Source organism: Cyprinus carpio, chromosome B15 (assembly GCF_018340385.1).
Source record: "Cyprinus carpio isolate SPL01 chromosome B15, ASM1834038v1, whole genome shotgun sequence".
Lineage (NCBI taxonomy): Eukaryota > Metazoa > Chordata > Actinopteri > Cypriniformes > Cyprinidae > Cyprinus > Cyprinus carpio.
Genome location: NC_056611.1, coordinates 6,405,051 through 6,426,758, shown reverse-complemented (window position 1 = coordinate 6,426,758; position 21,708 = coordinate 6,405,051). Strand labels below are relative to the sequence as shown.

The following is a 21,708-nucleotide window of genomic DNA, read 5'->3' as shown; positions in this document are numbered from 1 at the left end:
TTGCTTTCTTAGGTTGATTCCATTACTAGCAATTTATGTATCCTAAATAAACACATTTTTCATACACCTTTCTTTATAATTTGACAAAATTACAGTTTAATTGGAAATTATGCACATACAAAATATTTTGTCCTGAAGTGACACTTAACTTGATTTTTTTTGTTTTTTTCACATTTTCTTCACACATCACAACAAGCTCTTCACTGACAGTGTTGTGTACTTAACCAAGTACCAAGTTAAACCTTTATTAAGGACTAAATTATTGCTTGTAATTGAAATAATGCCACACCCGAGGGTAAGTTTTTGAGAAACTAATGTAAATCATCTTCACACATAGTAAATATTGAAATGTTTATTTATTTGCATGTTTATTTCACTGTTCACTGTTTGGACAATTCATAATGTATCCTGGATTTTTCACAGTGTCACACTGGAAGAAAACAAATCTGAAGAAAAATTAAAAAAACCTAAAACCTTTTCTTAGAGTGGAGGCTTGAAACAAGGGTAATACAATAACATTTGTACAAGAGAAAAGCATTAAAAACATGCAAAAAAGCTGCCTTCAAAGTTAAATGAAACTAAAAAGTTTGCAAGGCAGTTTTAATGTGAAGGAGTAGTTCACCACAAAATTTATATTTTTTAAAGATTTGATAGATGTTTTTGTTACTTCATCAGAACAGGTTTGAGGAAATGTATCATTACTTCACTTACTCACCAGTTGGTCCTCAGAAGTGAATGGGTGCCTTCAGAATGAAAGTCCAAACACCTGGTCCACAAGTGATCACAATAATACACAAGTGATCGACACAACTCCAGTCCATCAATTAATGTCTTGTTAAGCAAAAAAAGCTATGTGATTGTACAAAACAAATCATTAAGGCATTTTAACTTAATTGAATTAACTTTCAATAAAACTGCTTTCTCCAGTAAAAAAATCATCTCATCTGAATTAGGGGAGAGAAATATGCAGAGATCAAGAACCGTTTACAAGCAAAAACAATCCAAAACAGTTCTAAACAAATAAGTTGGTGGATTTCGATATGAGAGGTCAACAGGGAAGGAATTTTTGACTGGATGAAGAAATATCATGGATTATTCACTTGTTATTTTGGCCAATAGCAACAGTTTCAAGTTAAAATCATCTTAATGAGAGATTTGATAAACATGCAGCTTTTCACTTTACAAGATGTTAAAGGTAGGGTAGGAGATTTGAAAAGGCTAGCAATAGTACAAAGTAGAACAGTACAAAGCACTTAATATTACAATAATAACACCTATTCTCAGTTTGCAATAGCATAATGGAACGCACTTATGACATATCAAGCTGCGCTAATGGGGTGCGCAGAGGTATGCAAATACATACATTGACAGGCAGGTAGGACAGCCTATCGTAGCCCTCAGACCAAATGAAATGATTGCAATCGGGACTTTCAACCTATAATTTTTTTTTTAAAAAATAACAGTTTTGTGGATTACTTACACAATATACAATACTTATGGATTATTGTTTTTATCAGCTGTTTGGAATATCATTCTGACGGCACCCATTCACTGCATAGGATCAGTTGGTGAGCAAGTGACGTAATGCTTAATTTCTCCAAATCTGTTCCGATGAAGGAACAAACTCATCCACATCTTGGATGGCCTGTGGGTGAGTAAAATGTTATATTTTTAGCAAACTATTCATTTAATATAAAATATAGATATATATTTTTTAATCCGTTTTAAACTAAATCAACCCTTGGGACATAAAAGTGCCTGAAACACATATATATTTAGCTGTCTATTTTGAAAATGGTTCAGATTTCTTATTAATTTTAATTTTGATTTTGTTCACAGAATTCCCCATCCCAACAATGGATCATTATTCATCGAATTTCACAAACTGCTCCATCAGTGATTTCAAGCGCACCGTCTACCCAATTGCCTATCTCTTAATCTTTTCCCTTGGGCTTGTTGGCAACCTCATATCTCTGTTCTTCTTCACTTCCTCATCGTTCAGAAGAAAATCCTCATTTTCTCCAGTCAACATCCTCATGCTCAATCTCCTTCTATCTGATCTGATGATGGTGTGCTCGCTGCCTTTTCGAGCCGCCTACTATCTCATGGACTACTGGGCCTTCGGAGACATCACCTGCCGGATCATGTCCTACGTCTTCTATATCAACATGTATGGCAGCATCTACTTCCTGGCGGTTCTGAGCATGGTTCGCTTTGTGGCCATTGTGAAGCCCTTCACATATGTGCGCTTGCAAAACTCTAGGAGAGCCTGGGTGTTATGCATAATCATCTGGCTGATCGTGTCTGTCGCGTCCATCCCGCTTCTGAAAGCAGGAACTTATGTGGAGTCTAATCAGACCAAATGCCTGGATCTGAGGCCGTCCCAGGTGGGGACCATTATCATGCTGAATCGAGGGGTTTTGTTTTTAGGCTTCGTTATGCCTTTCGTGGTCATCTCAGTGTGTTACATTTTTGCAGCCTTCTATTTGCTAAAGCTAAGGAAGACCAGGCAGAATCAAAGATCTCAGTTCAATCACAAGAAGTCCTGCTCTCTCGTCATTATTGTTCTGCTGATTTTTCTCGCGTGCTTTATGCCATATCATGTCGTCCGAACTCTGTTTTTGGAGGCTGAGATGGACATTCATAACAATGGTTATGTCGAGTCCTGCCATTATATTGAAAGTGTGAGAAAGGCAGCGGTCATCACACACTGCCTGGCCTCGGGAAACAGTTGCCTGGATCCACTGCTTTTCTTTTTCGTTGGGGAAAACTTCATTAGCTTTTGGCGACAACATACACCAAGAAGACAGAGTTGTATAATTGATCAGAATGTGAAAGTGTTGGAGAAGATAAACAACAATGATTTAGATAGACGTTTTAGACTAGTTTAGAGTGTTTGGGACGTGTTGGGACTTGAGGGGGAAATTCCTGGAGAAGACCATATTTTATATCTGGTGGATCTGTTGTCCCATGCAGGAAGAACTCGATTAACCTTCAGCAGGAAAGCAATGTTTCCATCCCATGAGTTCAAGAGAACAAAACAGATCATTATATTAAATCTGTTGCGCACGCATTTCAGTTTTACTAAAACAACATGATGGTATGCGATGATGTTGGTCCACTGGTCCATCTGTGGAGTCAAAGTTACTTGAGTTTTTATGTTGTGCATAGAGGAATTTATTTGGTACACATGTTTCCAGTTTAGTTTATGTGCATGCCTTCTTATCAGATAATAATTATCTGTCTCAATTGGAAACATATGTTTATTATGCATTTTTTGTAAGGACCTACATGACAGTAAGTGCTTACATGTGTGCAGTTCAAAAGGATTCTTTTGAAGTACATTAGTGCTGATGATATATTTTAAACTTGTTTTGAGATTATACAACTGAACTCACCAGGTTTGAAGTTATTGTTCATGATGTAATGTTGTAAATGATTGAATTTTTTTTTAACAGAGTATTATACACAAGTAATCTGTCTGTCTGTCTGTCTGTCTGTCTATCTGTCTGTCTGTCTATCTATCTATCTATCTATCTATCTATCTATCTATCTATCTATCTATCTATCTATCTATCTATCTATCTATCTATCTATCTATCTCCAATTTACCATAATTGTAAATAATACAGTATTGCCAAAACTGACCTGACTATCTATCTATGGATTTTTTTTTTTTCAATTATTTCTCATTATTCATTGTTAAATTGTGGATATTTATACATTTACGATGGTTGGAGTTATTCTCTGTAATGTTAAAATACAATAAAATAAGACAATTGTATTTTAAAGTATTGGAGGAACTGTCTATACATCAAAAATCTTTCTGCAGTGCGCAGATTTAGCCTATTTAGGAGAATGAAAGGCATTGCTGTTAAAATACAGAGTCATATCTGGTGCTTGAATAATTCAGATTTTTAAAAATGTTTTAAAGAAATCTCTTATTCTTACCAAGGCTACATTTATTGGATCAAAAATACAGTAAAAATAGAAATTTTAATTTTAAAGAATTGTTTTTTTTATTTAATATATTTTGAAATGTAATTTATTCCTGTGATGGCTAAGCTGAATTTTCATCACATTACTTCAGTATTTACTTTCAAATGATGATCATTCTAATATGTTCTGCTTTGCTGAAATATTTGTTATGAATTACTGAAGTATTATTATGAAAGATGAAAAAGTTGTACTTTTTGTGGAATTTTTATGGAAAGCGTGACACTACCCTTCAAAAGTTTGGGGCACACAAGGTTAAAAGAATACAATTATTATTTTTTTTAAGAATGCATTAATACACACACACACACACACACACACACACACACACACACACACACACACACACATTCGGGATGCACGATATATAATTGTCAGTCACTGGCGATACCGATATATAATTATTTTTAATTTTGGTTAGTTTTTAACAAGAACTTATTTGTTAGAATTAAACATTAATAAAGTTATTTTATAATTACAGTAGGCTACATTAAAGATTTGAAAATACCTATAAATAAACTATACATTAGTACAACTTAACATTTTTTTTATGATTTAACTTTTGGAAATGGTCTAAAGCAAAAGAGTTGTAAAAATTCTGAAAATATTTTAGAGCTCATAATTTGTTTTAAAAATATAACATATTGCACATTAATGAATAAATGAATATATATAAAATTATTTAATTTAAGTGTCATATTTGTGATTTTTTTTTTCATGTAAGCTATAGCTTCTTTTCCGACCTTCTGTTCTGATCAAATACTGCTTTATTTAATCAGAAACACAGTCTAAATATTATTTGTGTATTTTGCTTTCATTTTATTAGAAGTAGGCCAACAGTGCCCCCAACAGAATTAAAACTCCTTACTGAGCTGGCATTGGGACCCGGGGTTTCAAATGGGATATATCACCCTCCGAAGGGCACTTCGGAGTGAAAACAATCATGGCCGCCATATTGAAGGATCGCTCCAAACCAAAGTGAACAAAACTGTCTTCTTCAAAGGGCCCTTTGGAATGAAGGATTTCGAAAGGTACAACTGATGGACACTTCAATCTCTCCCATGATCCTTTGTGCAGATGCTTTGCATGATGACGGCGCCTCCGTGTTGATGATGATGCAGAAGGGTACTTCAAGAAACAGTTGTTTGGTCCCCTACACCCTTCAACCCCTTCGAAGCTCTCACTCCGAAGGGTAAACCCTTTGAAGGGATTAGGCCATAGGGATGAGGGGACTGTTTACTCTAGCTGTGTCCCAAACTGAAGTGCGTGGACTCCGAAGTGCGCATTTGAAGTGCATTTTCCCAGGAAAATGAAGTGCACATATGGGCTGCGTTCTACTCCAATTTTAGATATGCCCTCGCAAGCTTCCCTAAGCACTTCCCCTAGGGGGAATCCCTGCTGCCATTTTGAAGTGCGTTCCACTTCGTGAAGTGGATGAGGGAAGTTTATATAGACAGACCCTCGCTCCCTCGATTTTGACCGAGGGAGCAAGTCTGCTTCATATGTACACTTCAGGCCGTTCTATAGACCACAATGCAACATGATTATGACGTCATCACAGATCGCGTTTAATTTATCCCCACCCCAAACAACTCTATAATATATAAATACCTATATGCATATAGAATGCTGCACCAAACAAATTTTTAAGGAGACAAAAAAAGTAAATAACAAATTAACTCCATTTTTTTTTACACATTAAAACAAATTGTTCTATACATTACTGAAAGTACTTTTTACAACTATTTACAACATAGCTTAGGTTTAAAGATCGGAAAAAACAACATCAGTTTTGAGCCCAGCGCTGCCTCCATGTGTTCTGGGGTCTTCGGGAGGTGAATCTCTTGGTGAATGGCCAGCACCTCCTCAGCGACTTGGAGGACAATGCAGTGGACAGTGAAATGAGGCATGTCAAACACTCTGGAGACCACCAGTGAAATATTCAGGGCCTGTCTCAATACCCACACTTGCAGTCTTGCAGTTCTCCACTTGTCTACTTACACAACCTATTTCCTGTGTTTGGCCAAAGTGTTCAATTGGGCATGAAGACTGCAAGTATGTGAAGAACTTTTGATTATGCACGTACACTGAAAAAAAAAATGTTTCATTTATCCAATTAAAAAAAATTTGGGTAATGATTCAAATCTATATTTCTTAACTTGAGCCAATGAAAAATAAATAACTTGCCCTAAAAATAACTTATTTTTCATCGGCTCAAGTTTAAAAATATAGATGTGAATCATTACCCTAAATTTTTTAATTGGATGAATGAAACATTTTTTTCAGTGTACAACAAGTGTTGTAAAAATGTAAGTAAAGTTTATATAGAGCTTTATTTTTGTACATTTGTACATTTAAGACCACAAGTGTGGGCATTGCGTTAGTTAGTGACGAGTTTCCATGACGACATTCCGCCCTCTGCCGGTAAAACTATAAATGTACAGTAGCTACTATATTTGAATTTTTTTTTTATAATAATAATAATAATAATTAAAAAAAACATCACATTGTCATTTCACTCACTATTCTTCTCAGGAAACGAATGTGCAACAGTGACAATTGCAGCAAATTGTAATGCAATTCAATAATTAATGATATTAAAAGATGTTCCGAATCAGTATAAACAATGAGGGTTTTTTTGACGATTCTATTGATGAGGTTTAGTTTGCGTTCCCATTCTTGTCAATGTTTTCATTTTGTTTGATCTATTTGTTTATTACTTTATAGTTGTTGTTGTTGTTTTATGATAGTTATAATTTTATAGTTTTTACTTTTATTTATTTTATTTATTTATTTGTTTATTTTGCTATGTCATTTTTGTGTGTTTGTCCTCTCGTCTAATTTCGAATGTTCAAGGTATGTGTGGTATAATTCGAACATTAGAGGGCACTGTAACGCAAAAAAAAAAAAACAAACAAACAAAAAAAACTAGACTGTTTAAAAAATTATCCAAATTAGAGCAAAACTGTAATGACAAAAAAAAAAAAAAAAAAAAAAAAAAAATTTCCGATTTGACCGTTCTGTCTTCATTGTTTTTTTTTTCAAATGATTAAATGATTTTAAAATCACATTTATAATTCTATTTATTTTACTTTCATTTACTTTAATCATGCATTTGTTTATTTTGCTCATTTGCTTTGCCTTTGTGTGCATGCGCGTGTTTGCTTTTGTTTGTTACATGTGAAATCTTCTTCATTGTTTGTACAGTATAATTTCTCTCTCCTAAAAAAAAGTGACAGCCAGTTACTGTCTGCGTATCCAATGAATAGATGATACCATAAAATGAAACTTTTAGGTGTCAAAAGCCTTCTCTTATAAACTTCTCTTATGCAGCTGTTATTCTTGAAAGCAAACTCCAAATTTACCTCACAACCACAGTTCATTTCTGATTGCAAGCAGAAATAAGTGACTTGGCAGTCATTTTATTATGGGACGAGTATCCACACAAGCTGTTTTTTTTCTCTCCCTACAAGCATATTACGGGATCTCCTCCACTGACTTACATTATTTAAAAAGAGGCCTGTCTAGATCAAGGAGCGTTATGTTTACAAACCATAACCTTAGGAGCCCCCTGTTGGAGTGACTACCCTGTTTTTAAACAGTCTATGGGGACTACACGACTTGTGGCGCCATCTGTCGGTACCAATGAGGAACACCGAAACCTCCCACACTTCAGACATTTCCAGGTAGTCGGACGTTTGAAAATTAAATTTCGAGTCATTTTCTAATGCCATGTAAAATATTCTTTATAGTTAGGCCTGTAACAGGATATTATAGTTAATATAAACAGATATCGATTTTAAACACTGCAGACTTTCGTATACTTTTTGCTTCGACTGCACTATTGTCCCTGTCAATAACACGTATGCAAAACAAATGCTGCATAACTACAGACAGAAAAGTAGAGAGGAATGAAAGTTGACGCGGCTGCGATACGCATGCGCAGTGACGTGTGTGTACATTCTTGAGCGGAAAATGATGGCGATTATCCAGACGCTTGAAGAGCCTGCGCTCGCTATGGATGGAGGTGGCCGTCAAAACTAACAACACTCGCGGGGAAAAGTTGTTTGCTTTGGACGATCGCTACCAGTCTCGGCCCCCGGACGTTTTCAGACGTAGAAAAAAAGCGAGTGGATAAAGGTTGAGACTGTAAACTGGTGTAACGTTAATATTCAAGTGTGAAAGAGCCACGTAGCTTATAGAGATCCAGATCACACACACACACACACTGGCCTAGTGCTTTTAAAGCCTCCACACAGATACACATCAACCTGAAGAAGAGAAGTGAACGAGAAAATAAGATCTTAAAAGCGGAACGAGCTGTTGGTGAGTGGATACACGTTTGCAAATTATTTCGATTTACTAAATATGCATTTGCTCTGCATACGTAGGTGAATGTGCGTTTATTTTCTCTCTGCATGTAGATGTGATTGGTTAGCTGCTCTTTTTAGTCACTTTGTGTGCAATGATAGGCATAATCAGTATATGGTTTAAAAGAAATAAGAGTAGGGCCTGAAGTGCACACGTCAACGTCATCTGATCACAGAGCTGCAGATTAAATACTGCTGCAGTCACTATACTCACTCTGGCTGTGTCTCAAAATCTACTGAGCTTTCTAGCTAGGCTGCATTTTTGGGGCATCACAGGCGCGTGTAGCAGCTTTGGTCTTCATAGTAGAGTTCTTAAAAAATGATTACAGCGTTTAGATACATGTATTATGTCTGTTAATGTTCAATTCGAACGTTCAGAAGCTTGACGTACACAAGTGTTCGATTCGAACATTGGAGGGCGCCTGTGATGGCAAAAACATAAACGTTCACTTAGCACCTGACATGTATAAAATGTTAAAAAGTTCAAAGACTTCTGTAATGAAAGAAAGGTGCAAATTGAATGTTGGAATGCTTCTTTGGTGTATTCTGTGATCTGTCTGTCTGTATACAGACACATGCACACACACTCCAAATCAATCAGCTTACATGCCACAGCTTGTTTTAAAGATATCTTGTGATATGATCAGAAAGCTTATCAACACTTTTAAAGCAACTACTCTTTTAACAAAATGTTAGTGAAGTAATATTTTTTTGTTTTTGTTTTTCTGATAGATGTTTTATTAAATAAGCTATGGTTCAAGACAACTCCACTTGGAACTTTTTTCCACCTCTCACTTGAAAAAAACAACAACAACACTGCTCCAAGTTCCGCTGGAACTGCATAGCATTATATTTGACATTAGACTGGGAAATATATATGTATATAAAGTAAATATAAAACAGTCAGCAGACGGGCTTATTTAAATTGCAAATTCATTCTCTGCCAGCAGGAGATGCTTTTGGAATGGCAGAAATAGCTGTTTCCCTGGTAACAGCTGTAATCAAAGCAGCACTGCACTCATAAACACTGCTTTATCAAGCATTATAGGAAAGATTAATAAAAATGACATCAAAACTTTTCTGAAGACAATCGGTTCCCTTCCAAAAAGATACATTTATATAAAAACACCCGTGCCGCATTTGATTTTGAAACGTGCAGAGCTCATGTTTATCCAATGAAGTCAAGCCTTTTGGAAAATCTATTTGTGGTGGTCAGTGTTGATATTGTGGCGGGCCTCCACAAATAAATCAATGTATGGGAAACCCTGGATCAGTACTGAAGTCGGTACTTTTGACAGCACTATTATGGATTGTGGACTCGGAAGCAACAGGTTAAAATTAAAATGCCTTAATGATGGATTTGTCTTACAAAGACGCAGCTTTTCAATTCCAGTCCATCAGTTAAAGATGTTAATTGATGGACTGGAGTGTAGGATTGTGATGGTGAGGAAATTTTCCCATCGGTTAATTGACATGTGACAAAACCGATAATACCAGTATAACCATTCCTTCACTTTTAAATAGCTTAAAACACCGTGCGCATTTTACTTTCACTTCAATTCGCTGTCAATTGCTTGAATGCAATTGAAGCAACAACAAAAAACAACGTCAAACTACATATAATCATAACTTTTATTAACAAAAACAACAAAAAAAAACCAATCCATAATATAAAACAAAAATAAAATAACAAATAACTTACACAAAGCTTAAATAGGTATACAAAACTGAAAATAAGTAAACACTGTGGAATCAAATAAAAAAGAAACATAGAATGTTTATTAGCAAAAAAAAAAAGGAAAGCTTTGAAGACACAGCACACAGTAAACCTTGATGTTAATTAAAATAGCATAATTAAATTACACAAAGTTTAAATAAAGTAAAAATCAGCAAACACTGTGGAACCAATTACATAAAAAAGGAGTATTTAAAAAAACTTCCAGTATCACCTTAGATAAATGGCAAAACTCAACAGTCTGTTCAAAATCCAAAATATTGCCAAATAGGCGATTTTGCATTTAGTTTCAAAACGAAATCATCCACTATTGTCTTGTCTGTCTCACCTCACTCTTCTGGTCAGTCAGCTCGACTCACTCTCCTTGTGTGATAAATGAAATCTGTCATTCGGCACGCTGCATTGAGCAGCCGCTTTCAGTTTTTAATTGTAGTGTCTGTTCTCTAACTGAACTAAATTATTTTTATTACTAAACAAATTTAAAACGACGGTACCATGGTGGGCAAATGACATAACCAGTGTTGCGGCTTAAAAACGGTATCACCGAAAACACGTCTATTGCATCAGGGCTACTGGAGTGGTGTGGATTATTGTGATGTTTTTATCAGCTGTTTGGACTCTTATTCTGACGGCACCCATTCACTGCAGAGGATCCACTGGTGAGCAAGTGATCTAATGCTTTATTTCTCCAAATATGTTCAGATAAAGAGACAAAGTCATCTATATGGGGGCAGTCGTGACTTAATGGTTAGAGAGTCAGACTTGTAACCCAAAGGTTTGAGTTGTGGGGACCAGCAGGGATTGTCAGTAGAGGGAGTGAATGAAGAGCGCTCTCTTACCACGACTGAGGTGAGACACTTGAGCAAGGCACCGAAACCCCAACTGCTCCCTGGGCACAGCAGTAAGAATGGCTGCCCACTGCTCTGTGTGTGTGTGCGTGTGTGCGTGTGTGCGTGTGTGTGTGTGTGCGTGCAGTGCACACTTGGATGGGTGAAATACAGAACACAAATTCCGAGTATGGGACACCCTACTTTGCCACATGTTACTTCCTTTCCTTAAAAAAAATATCTGGAATCACCTCAGGTTGAGTGTATTGTAAGTAAATTTACATTTTTGGGTGAACTGTTCCATTAATGGTAGAAATACCTCTTAAATATCAAAATGAAAAGGAAAATATAATTTCTCATGACCCTTTTAAATATTAAGTTCATGATATTTTAATGTGAAGAGACCATAATGGATTTGACAATTATTTTTTTACTTTATCTTTTAGTTAATGATAATGGTTAGATTTTTCTGTTTTCTTTCTCAAAATAGCTGTCTAAAACTGAGGCTGTTTTACAGCTAGAGTTTTCCATCACTGCGCTGCAGGACACTTGGTTATTTATTAATAGAACCACGGCTAATAACTGTGCAAACATCATTGCTTGTTTTAGACCTTCATCCTGTGCTACATTTACTCATCTTGTTTTGAATCTCAGACACCCTGTATCTGCTTTCCTGTGAATAAGTCTGCACTTTTCTCTGAAATATTATAGCCTCTTCGTGTACAACAGCATGGTTATTTAATTCCGTATCAGTTCCAAATGTTCCAAATGTTGCTTTTTATTTATTAGGAACATGCTTGACTTTGTAACAGAATCTCATTTGCAACTTAAAAATCATGTGTTATTCATATTATTCCCATCCACTTTAGGGCACACATTCTTCTTTTCCAGCTGTCATTCACAGCATATGTCATGCATCAGTGCTTTGATTCTGATTTGTGATCCATCACAATGTGGAGTAAACTTGTGTAGAAATTCAGTATCCTAGGGAATACAGTTATTTTAGATTGATGAGAGTTTTAGTTACAACACCACTGTACACTATAGTTAGTTACACGAGCTTATGAAAGTGTTGGAATTTTTAAATACCTACGGAGACTCTCAGTGACTCTAAACCGTTTATTTCCCATTTAATCAGAAGTTTGGAATTGACCTGGTCAGTGTTTGCATAGTGGTTTGAGGTGGAACCAAAAACTGATCAGCTGCAGCTCAACAGCTGTGCAGGCCAAACTGCGACTGAAACCAACCCTGTTTGGACAGTCTGAATACTCATGTTCTAACCACTGAAAAGGAAATGCTGACTCATAATCAGAAAGTTAGTTTGCAAGAACATCTGATAGGCTGACATATTGCCAAATTTTATTAGAAATTCGTGGGAAAGTGTCTCATTTTTTTATTCTTTTTCATTTTGAAAACTTGTATAGTTCTCAAAAGTTCTGTATTGTTTCATAGAACAGTTTCTCAGATTTATTTATAGTAAAATAAAAACTTGTTGTAGTTTTACCTGAGCATTTTATTTTAAAAGGCTAAAAATCATCTTATGAAATAATTATAACTGAAATTTAATTTCTATTTTTATTGTTAAAAAAAATAAAAACACCAACCGAGCTAAAAAGATTTGTCTTTCATGCTTTAATTACTATTAATTTTATTAAATTAATAGTAAAGTAAAAGTTATTTTATTACTACTAAAGACTCTTTTGCCCTCCTGACTGTAATTCCACTGTACTACTTTGTTTTTGATTTTTGATTTTTTTCTGGTAGGATTAATTTACATTTCATTTTGGCATCTGCATAAGGGACTTTCTGGTCACACCCCAGACGTTTTTATTTTTATTTTTATTTTTTTTACTGACAGGCAGATGTTGTCATGCTTGATGCTTTCTCTCTTAACCTCTGATTTTTTTTTTCTTTTTCATGTTTAGTCATCATATTTATTTGAATATTTCAGTAGTTAGAGTATGTACACATCTGCAGATAAATATGGTACACTTTCTGAGTGCTTCTTATCACAGGTCTTATCATTCCTGTGAACCTTTTTTTTGAGAACTATGGGATATATAGTCTGTCTCCTTGTAAACCAGCTAAGTGACTAGGGCTTTCTTGCAAGCTCTTCTTCATCAACAGAATGCAAACAAAATAATTCAATCAGCATTCACAATTACAACTTATTATGATCGATACCTATTTGCTTCCACCATAATTATGAAATCAACACGTTCTCAACACCCCAAGTCATTTCCTACCGGTAATTATGACTTTATCGTTCATGTGCCCTCAAGTCGTAAAATTTATCATTATGACAACACAACACACATCCTGTTCAGTAGGCACAGAGTGACAGTCATATTCTACAACCAAAGTCATCCACAAATTATTAATGTAGTGAAAATGCAATGTACTTAACTGAACTAAGCAACTAATTGTATAAGTTGTAATTTTGAAGCTCATCTCAGAGGTTTGTCTCTCTTTTCTGAATTTGATGGATCAACAACATAACTATTTTACTGAGATTGTTAGTCTGTCCACCTTAGTAGCTCCCACCAGTAGGGCCCTATGGTTTCCGCGATGCGGAAAACGCGGACAGAATCCAGTAATGAAAACAGAATTTACTGAATAACGCGGAATGTCACAGAATTTGTCAAATTTTGAATGAATTAATCAAAAGTAGGTCATTACACTTAATTCAAACAGCTAAATGGACTAGTATCTGTAAATATTAAGCCGCGAAAATACTATTTAAATATGAATCCTGCATCTCATAACATTCAGTACCAATAATACACACACAGAGACACGCAGAACATGCAGGATTCATATTTAAATAGTATTTTCGCGGCTTAATATTTACAGATACTAGTCCATTTAGCTGTTTCGCTTACCACACACACATTCTGAAATACGCGTGACGCTCGCGGCGATTTCAGCGTCTGTCATCCCACTAAATGAGGACAAATACATGAACAACTGTTCTGAGAGTCACTTCACAAGCATTTTACCGTTTAATTTGAGTAAAACTAGTGTCATATCATATATACACAGAACTGTAAAGGTATTCACGCAACACGCCAAAATAAAAGTCCGGTTTAATTTGAAGACATATGTACTATTTATTACTATTGTCCAGTATATTGTACTTGGACTACTACTACTACTAGAATTAAACAAACTATATTTTTTAGGGTATAATCACACAAAATTTCTTCTATGTTTTCATTTTAATTGTAAATCCCCTTTGTTTGGCAAAAAATAAAGTTTGCTTAATTTTCAATAATTAAAAGATAAATAAAATTAATGTTATATGCCTTCATTTGAGAACCAGAAAAATTTAAATACACAACACAGAATTCATTTCATTAAGCTATTTTAAGAATAAGTTTGAATAAATTACATACATGCATTTAAATAATTAGACATGCTAAAAAAAAAAAAAACAGAATTTGATAAGTCAAACATATGGTGTGAAAAAAAAATAAAACATTTCATAAGGCCCTAAATGTAACTTTTGTTAAACTTTTAAGAAATTGATGAGAAATTGTTTCATGATTTAAATTAATTAGACATGCTTTTTATTAATAACATTGAATTTAACCATTAAAAAGGAGTCCGGAAAAATTAAAATGGAAAAAATGGAATTTTGAAAAAAATAAAATGGAATTTTGAAAAAAATAAAATGGATTTCATAGGGCCCTACACCAGCCCGGTGGTCTCATGGTAACATATACATTATGGTCCATGGGCCTCATTCATGAAACATGGGAAGAATAATAGTGATGGGAAGTTCGGTTCATTTTACCGGCTCTGACCTTTGAGTCTCATTTAGCAAAATGAACAAATCTTTTTTTTTTCAAGTCATTTCGTTCATTTTATCAAATATAATTAAAATCTTATGTGTTAATTTCCTAACATGTCTACTAGTAGCCTACTTACGCAAACGTTGATCACACTACAAACAATACAAAACTATAATGATATAATAAACAGAAAAGATTAATTCATTGTTTACCTGGGTCTTCTCTTCAGTCATTCTTTTTTTTTTTGTCTTTATGATTTTAAGTCTACTTAATGTTTATATAACCTAATAATACTGAGCCGGAAATAGAATTGATTAGTTCATCTCATGATTCTTCGGGTTTAAGTCGTTTATTCATCATGTGACAGACCCATAAGTGTTACCAATGCAGTCTGAGTCAGAAAGAGAATTGATTAGTTCATCTCATGATTCTTCGGGTTTGAGTCGTTTCTTCATCACGTGACAGACCCATAAGCTTTGACCATAGACTGGAGTTACCCTGGCCACATATCACTTTTTTTTTTTTTGTCTTTATGATTTTAAGTGTACTGCCTTAATGTTTTAATGTTTGTATTGTTTAATAATAAATAAAAAAAAAAGACTGTATAAAAGGCTTTAACTTATCGTTTGTTCTTTTGTCACGTGAGGTGACAGCATAAAATAGATAAATTAAAATACAACCTACAAAACAAATCATTGCAAATATAATAATAATTATTATTATAATAATAAAATTATTATTATTATTATTATTATTATTATCATCATCATCATCATCATTATTATCATCATCATCATTATTATCATTATTATTATTATATTTACTCTTACAGTTACTGCGTTGCTGGTCTCAAATTGTAGCTTTTTACTTCTTACAGTTTATAAATGTGTGAATTTCTGTCATGATGGTTATTTTCCATACACCGAATGTTGTAATAAAGAGTTGGTTATTATTATTATTAAGTCTCTTTCCAGCTCAGACTGCATAGGTTAAAACTTATGGGTCTGTCACGTGATGAACGAACGACTCGAAAAACCCGAAGACTTGATAGATGAACTAATCAATTCTTTTTTGACCCAGTTATAATTAAAGCTCAAAGAAGATTCAATGCATGGTTTCGGAGGGAATTGTCCTTGAGAGGCAGAATACTGCTTGCTAAGGCTTACATACTCTGGACTCTCTCTATATGTGGACAATAAAATCTGTAAATCAGTTGATAAAATCATGTTTAATTTTGTTTGGAAAAACAAAATCCATTATGTTAAGAAGTCTGTACTTATTAACACATATGAGTATGGTGGGTTGAATTTCCTTGATTTCTCTTCTTTGAACAACACTTTGAAACTTAGTTGGATTAGATTTTGTGTAATCCAAACTCAATCTGGAATTTTATCCCCAATTACTACTTTTCCAAATTAGGTGGTCTCCCTTTCCTATTGATATGTAATTATAATATTGCTAGAATGCCTTACAATTTATCTACATTTCATAAACAGGCATTACTTGCATGGTCATTAATTTTTAAGCACAATTTCTCCCCTCAGCGGTACTTCATTTGGAACAATCAAGACATTTTATATAAGAGAAAATCTTTGTTTTTTAATAACTGGTTTGAGAAAAAACATTTTGATTGTTTTCCAGTTATTTAACTCAGAAGGTCTTATTTTAAGTTACGAAGAATATTTATGTAAATTTATTTTTCCAGTAACTCCCAAATAATTCTCCATTGTCATGGACGCTATTCCTAAAGGAGCTGTTATGCTTTTAAGAGACTCTGTTAGATTATCCAGCACTTTTTCTATTTCTTTAAACCCATTTGAAATCCCAGTAGGAAAACTATGCTTTTTGTCACATCCTTCATCAGGTAAATATAAGATTAGATCACTTTTTCAAAAGGAGCTTGTAACAACTCCATATGTGTTGTCTTATTGGAGGAATGTGGTTGATCATATTGATTGGAAAAAATATGGACTCTGTCTTCGGAATACTTAATAACTAACAAGGTTAGAGAAATCGCATTCAAATTGTTACACAGATTTTGCCCATTTAAAGTGTTTTTGAAAAGGTTTAAATCAGACATCGAGACAAGCTGTTCTTTTTGTGGTGACCCTAATGAAACTGATATGCATATCTTTTGGGATTGTCCTCATACACAGCTATTATGGATTGAATTCTCTAATGTTATTTATCGCAGTGTGCTCCAGGGTTTCTCTGTGCTTTTTAAGGATGTACTGTTTGGCTTCCTTAATATTCAAAAAGACAAAATTAATGAATATTTTATTATTAACCTATTACTACTTCTTGCAAAATTTCATATTCACCGCAGTAAATTCACTCATCAAAATCCTTTATATATTGTTTTTAAAAAAAATAGGTTCAACAGTATATCCAAACTATTTAATCTTCCAAGAATCTTAAGGCTTTTAAAACAGATAATTTATTTAATCTTAACTTATTTTGTTAAAGCTTTCGTTTGGTATTATTTATTTTTATGTTTACATACGTCTGTAAACAGTGCTTTGCATGTAATGCCACCTCTTTGTATACAATATTGACATTCTCTGTACTTTTATCTTTGGTACCTTGGCATTAATAAAAAAAAAAAAAAAAAAAAAAAACTAATAAATTCTCTTTCCGGCTTAGACTGCATTGGTAACACTTATGGGTCTCTCACATGATGAACGAACGACTCAAACCCAAAGAATCATGAGATGAACTACTAAATTTTCTCAATTATCTTTCCGGCTCAAGACTGCACTGACTGAAACAGGTGAACTACTAGACTAATTCCAGTACAGAACCTATAGAATTTTGCGCATGTGCGCCTGAACGAATCACTCCCCGAGATGACTCGTTCTTGCCGAGTCACATTAAAGATTTGTTCAAAATGAACGAATCATTCAAGAATGACACATCACTACAGAATAATAAATCGTTCTTAAATCCATCCTGATATAAATGTTCGGATTCAAGAAAATGGTTGCATTTCAAAATGTTGGTTGGTACCAAAATAAAAATAAATAAAAATTGCATGGTGCATAAAACATGTTCTTTTGTGACCTGCATTTTGAAAAGAATATATGTAATATAATAATATTTCATGAATTTGTTTGCCCATGTAGCTAGATAGTCTTTAAGCGATTGAGGTTAAACCAGTCCCTCCAGGATTTCGCGATTTTGCGATCGCTGAATTTATCGCAAAATCAAGCAAACTCCGCAATTTTCTCAAAAGATCGCAAATTTTCATAATTGGCACAAATTTTCCGCATAATTCGGGCTTAGAAGCGTCCCGTGACGTCATCGCAATGCGCATTCAGTCAAAGAAAGGTTGTTTCTTAGACCCAAAAATGGAATGAACAGCCTTGTGTTCTCATCATGACCGATTTACAAGAGCTACATTGGATAAACAAACCGAAAGCGGAACGAATCCGCGCTAGTAGTTCGGGCTACGCAGCACAGACCGTTAATCTGCTTGAGCCGGAGCCGCGGACTGATTTTGATCACGCAACACCGTTATACACAGCGCTGGGAGATACAGTGTGAAGAAAGCAGTCGAATTCCCCACAGAATCAATGAAATCTTGTGAGATGCATTCAAATTCGGTGCAGAATTCTGTTAAAGCTGATATCAGAACAGACGCCACTGATGTGGAAACCAGGAAAAACATTGTTCAATAAACACAAAATCTCCACCATTCACCATGGATTTAACATAGTAAAACCGAGCGGCAACCTCCCGCTCTCTCTCGTGAAGCCAACAAGGAAGTGACTAAAACTGCAATTCATCGACTGGCCGCTAGAGGCTGGCTGCAAAAGGCAGTCAGTCCCATAGATTCCCCATGTTAAAATGCCCAACTTTACAGCAGAAAAAACATGTTTACAGCCTGGTTCAAAAAATTATTTTGGTCTATATAGCTAATTTTGCCCTTCATGACAACTGTGAGGGGGGTGAATTTTTTTTTAGAACTCATCTGTTTAAATTATATTAAGCCTTAATGTATCTGCATAATTAAGGGCTTGGCCACTTGATTGACAGGTGGATTGCCGCTGCTGACTGCCGTCGAGCTAGGTGGGCGTGGCTTCAGCAACCAGCTCCCGCCTTTTTGCCCATTTTTGATTATCCGGGAGAGTCGCACGGTGATGCGCTGCCAAGATGGCGACGGCCCGCTCTGCACACTTTGAGCTTCAAAAACGCTCTTCAGGAGTCTATGGGTGACGTCAGGGACACTACGTCCATGTTTTATACAATCTATGAGTAAAAATTGCGGCAGAAATGCGCTAATGTTTTAGAGTTATTTTAAATGCTTCACACAACTTTTCCCAGCACTTCAATGCTTTAAGTATTACCGAATTTGAAAATTATTTTTAATGTGACGATATTTTTTCATCCTTAATAGGTTCCCTCATGTATAAAACTAAAAGTTTTGTAATGTAGGAAAGCAAACACTTATTTAAAAATAAAAAAATATATATTAAAGGACCACTAGTAGATGGCTGCAGAGAAGTATAGGCCATTTCCACTCCCTAATATAGCCTATATATTTTTGTATTCATTAAATTATATTAAGACATTATGAATGACAGTAAATCAGATGTAATATGTAATCATTTATGTAATATATATATTTATTACATCTGTAAGATGTCTGCTAAAGATCTGGGAATCATCTGCTGTGAACTCTGATAAACGTCTCAGAAGCAGTTTTACATGCATTCTAATAAATGTCTATTTGACATCTGACAGGAAACATCTTAGAGATGTACTGCAGATGAACAAGCACTCTTAAAAATGCATCTAGCATATGTAAATGCAGACATTAGTTGTCTCCGAGATGTACATGTGTGATTAGGGTGAGTGCTTTACTGTCAGGAGCTGGTGCCACCTTCTGTAGAACTTAATGGCACTAGTGCTGGTGTCCTCAAACGTTAGTCTGGAGACCTACAGTGGTTCTCGAAGTCTGAAAAGTCATAACAGTGTTAGAAGAATGTTGTCTGTGGTATATTTTCACTTCAAAATGATAAGAAATGCCGCAAATATCATCACAAATTTTGAGAAAAGCCGCAGCAAAATCAGTCATTTTGATCACAAAAATCACAATCACTTGCTGTCTGCAGTTGAGGGTAGTGTTGCCAAGTCTTCATTTCTCCCGCATAAACCTAAACCCTTAACACTCACGCCGCAGGTTGTTTTTCATGTCTGCGGGTTGAAGCGACCCCAATAACATGATATTTAGATGTGATATTTAGAATCCCTGCTGAAAAACTTGTATTTTACCTCTGGAATGCAAATTTAATTTAATTTTTTTTTACCGGCTAGCTTCGACAAGCAGTTGGGTGAGTTTTGTTGCAAAAACCTGGCAACCCTGGTTGAGGGGCTCAAGGAAGTGGTTTCAACTTGATCTCTGATATAACCCCAGGCCAGGGGCTGCTAGGGCTTGGAAGATATGTATGAATATCAAGATACTTAAATTAAATTGGTAGAGTTGATGAGCTATAGGGATGCCGAAAAAGCTGATGCTGGAGCAAGATGAGCACTGCTTAGGCTATGTGAGATTAGATGGTTTCATTTCTCCTGAAGTTGCATTTGGATGTTTAACCATTATTTAAAGAGTGCATCAGGCCAAAATTAATAGGTTAAAAATAAGAAAATTGTAGTTTGTCGTTTTAAATAATAGGCGGGGGTTATGCTAATTGGAAATTAATTCGGATGCATGGTGCAAAGGATTAAAGTTTAACATGCACATATTTAACTGAGGTATAGGGCCCTATCATACACCCAGCGCAAGTGTTTTTGCTAGTTTCAGCCCGACGCAGATCTCATTTTCCCATCCTGCGCCACGTTGTTTAATTAGCAGAGCATTGTTGGCGCATTTCTATATTGAGGAACTGAAAATAGACTGCGCGAGGTTGTTTAGGTGCATTGTTGACGTGTTGCTATTTTGAGGAACTGAAAATGACTACGCCATACACCAACTCGAACCTGGTCTAAAGTCTGGCGCAATATTTTTTCTTTGTTATTTAAAGAGCGCATTAGTAATATGTGCCTATAGGCAGGTGCACAACACGAGTACACTTTGCTTATTACACATACAGGGACACACACAAAGTTTTACAAATGAAAAATTACATACCGCCATGTAAATAGCGAATCCGCCATGGCGAGAGCACAACTGGCTTTTAAAGGGGATGGAAGATGAGACTATGATTGTTTTATTGCACGTTATGGCCAAAAAAAACACCCATTTCTCATCAGGAGAATAGGGACAGCCCGTTTAGACCATACGCCAATCATCTCCAATCATTTAAACAATCAAAAAACTATCAAAAACACTCCCTGAACACACCCTCAGCCCACCTCCGCCATTAGCGCTTTAGACCATGCACTTAGATCGTTAAAATAGGGCCCTTAAATTTAAATCTGAGGTTTGCGACGCGTTTGTGAATCCAGAAGACAAAAAAACCATAGCAACAGAACAATGGAAGTTTACAAGAAAACTTAATATGCATCAGGTCTTTATTATTTCTATTTTTATTTATTTGTTTGTTTGTTTAGTACCAATATTTCAGTAGTAATGCAAAAGCTTTTTCCATCCACCTATTTTTATGCACATTTTGGAATATCGCATAAAAACCGATTGATGGAAATGCTAAGATGCGCATAAGTTCTAAAAATGAGACAACTGAGTAGGATAAACTTCATCCGATAAGAACAACAGTGCGTAAACTACGATGGAAACACATTTACCAAATAAATTTCACCATGCGCATCAAAAAAAGTCATGTGACTTTGCACGATGGGATGGGATAACTTGACTAACCAGCTGACCGATCTCATTGCACTGCATCTGAAATCTTGTTTTGTTCATTCTGAAATGCCTGAGCAAAGTCTGTCGTCAAAGTATTTCTGTATAATTGTCTTACATGACTGAGTTTCCAAACAGTAAGCATCCACCTCTGAAAGCAATGACTGCATTGTATTTTGTCTGC

At 35.1% G+C, this 21,708-nt stretch overlaps 1 protein-coding gene and 1 pseudogene across 2 annotated transcripts in view; both read left to right on the top strand.

Moving 5' to 3' along the window:
• The first annotated feature begins 1,601 nt into the window (after positions 1 to 1,601).
• LOC109051856 lies at positions 1,602 to 3,841 on the top strand (annotated as a pseudogene).
• Positions 3,842 to 7,927: 4,086 nt separating this feature from the next.
• The window catches only part of LOC109051845 (fibronectin type-III domain-containing protein 3a-like), a 78,747-nt gene continuing 64,966 nt past the window's right edge, over positions 7,928 to 21,708 (top strand). The window contains exon 1 of one of the 2 annotated variants that reach the window (XM_042739010.1): positions 7,928 to 8,322. The gene's annotated coding sequence lies outside the window, so the exon portion shown is untranslated. The remainder of the gene's footprint in view (positions 8,323 to 21,708) is intronic. The other variant, XM_042739012.1, reaches the window with a different exon arrangement.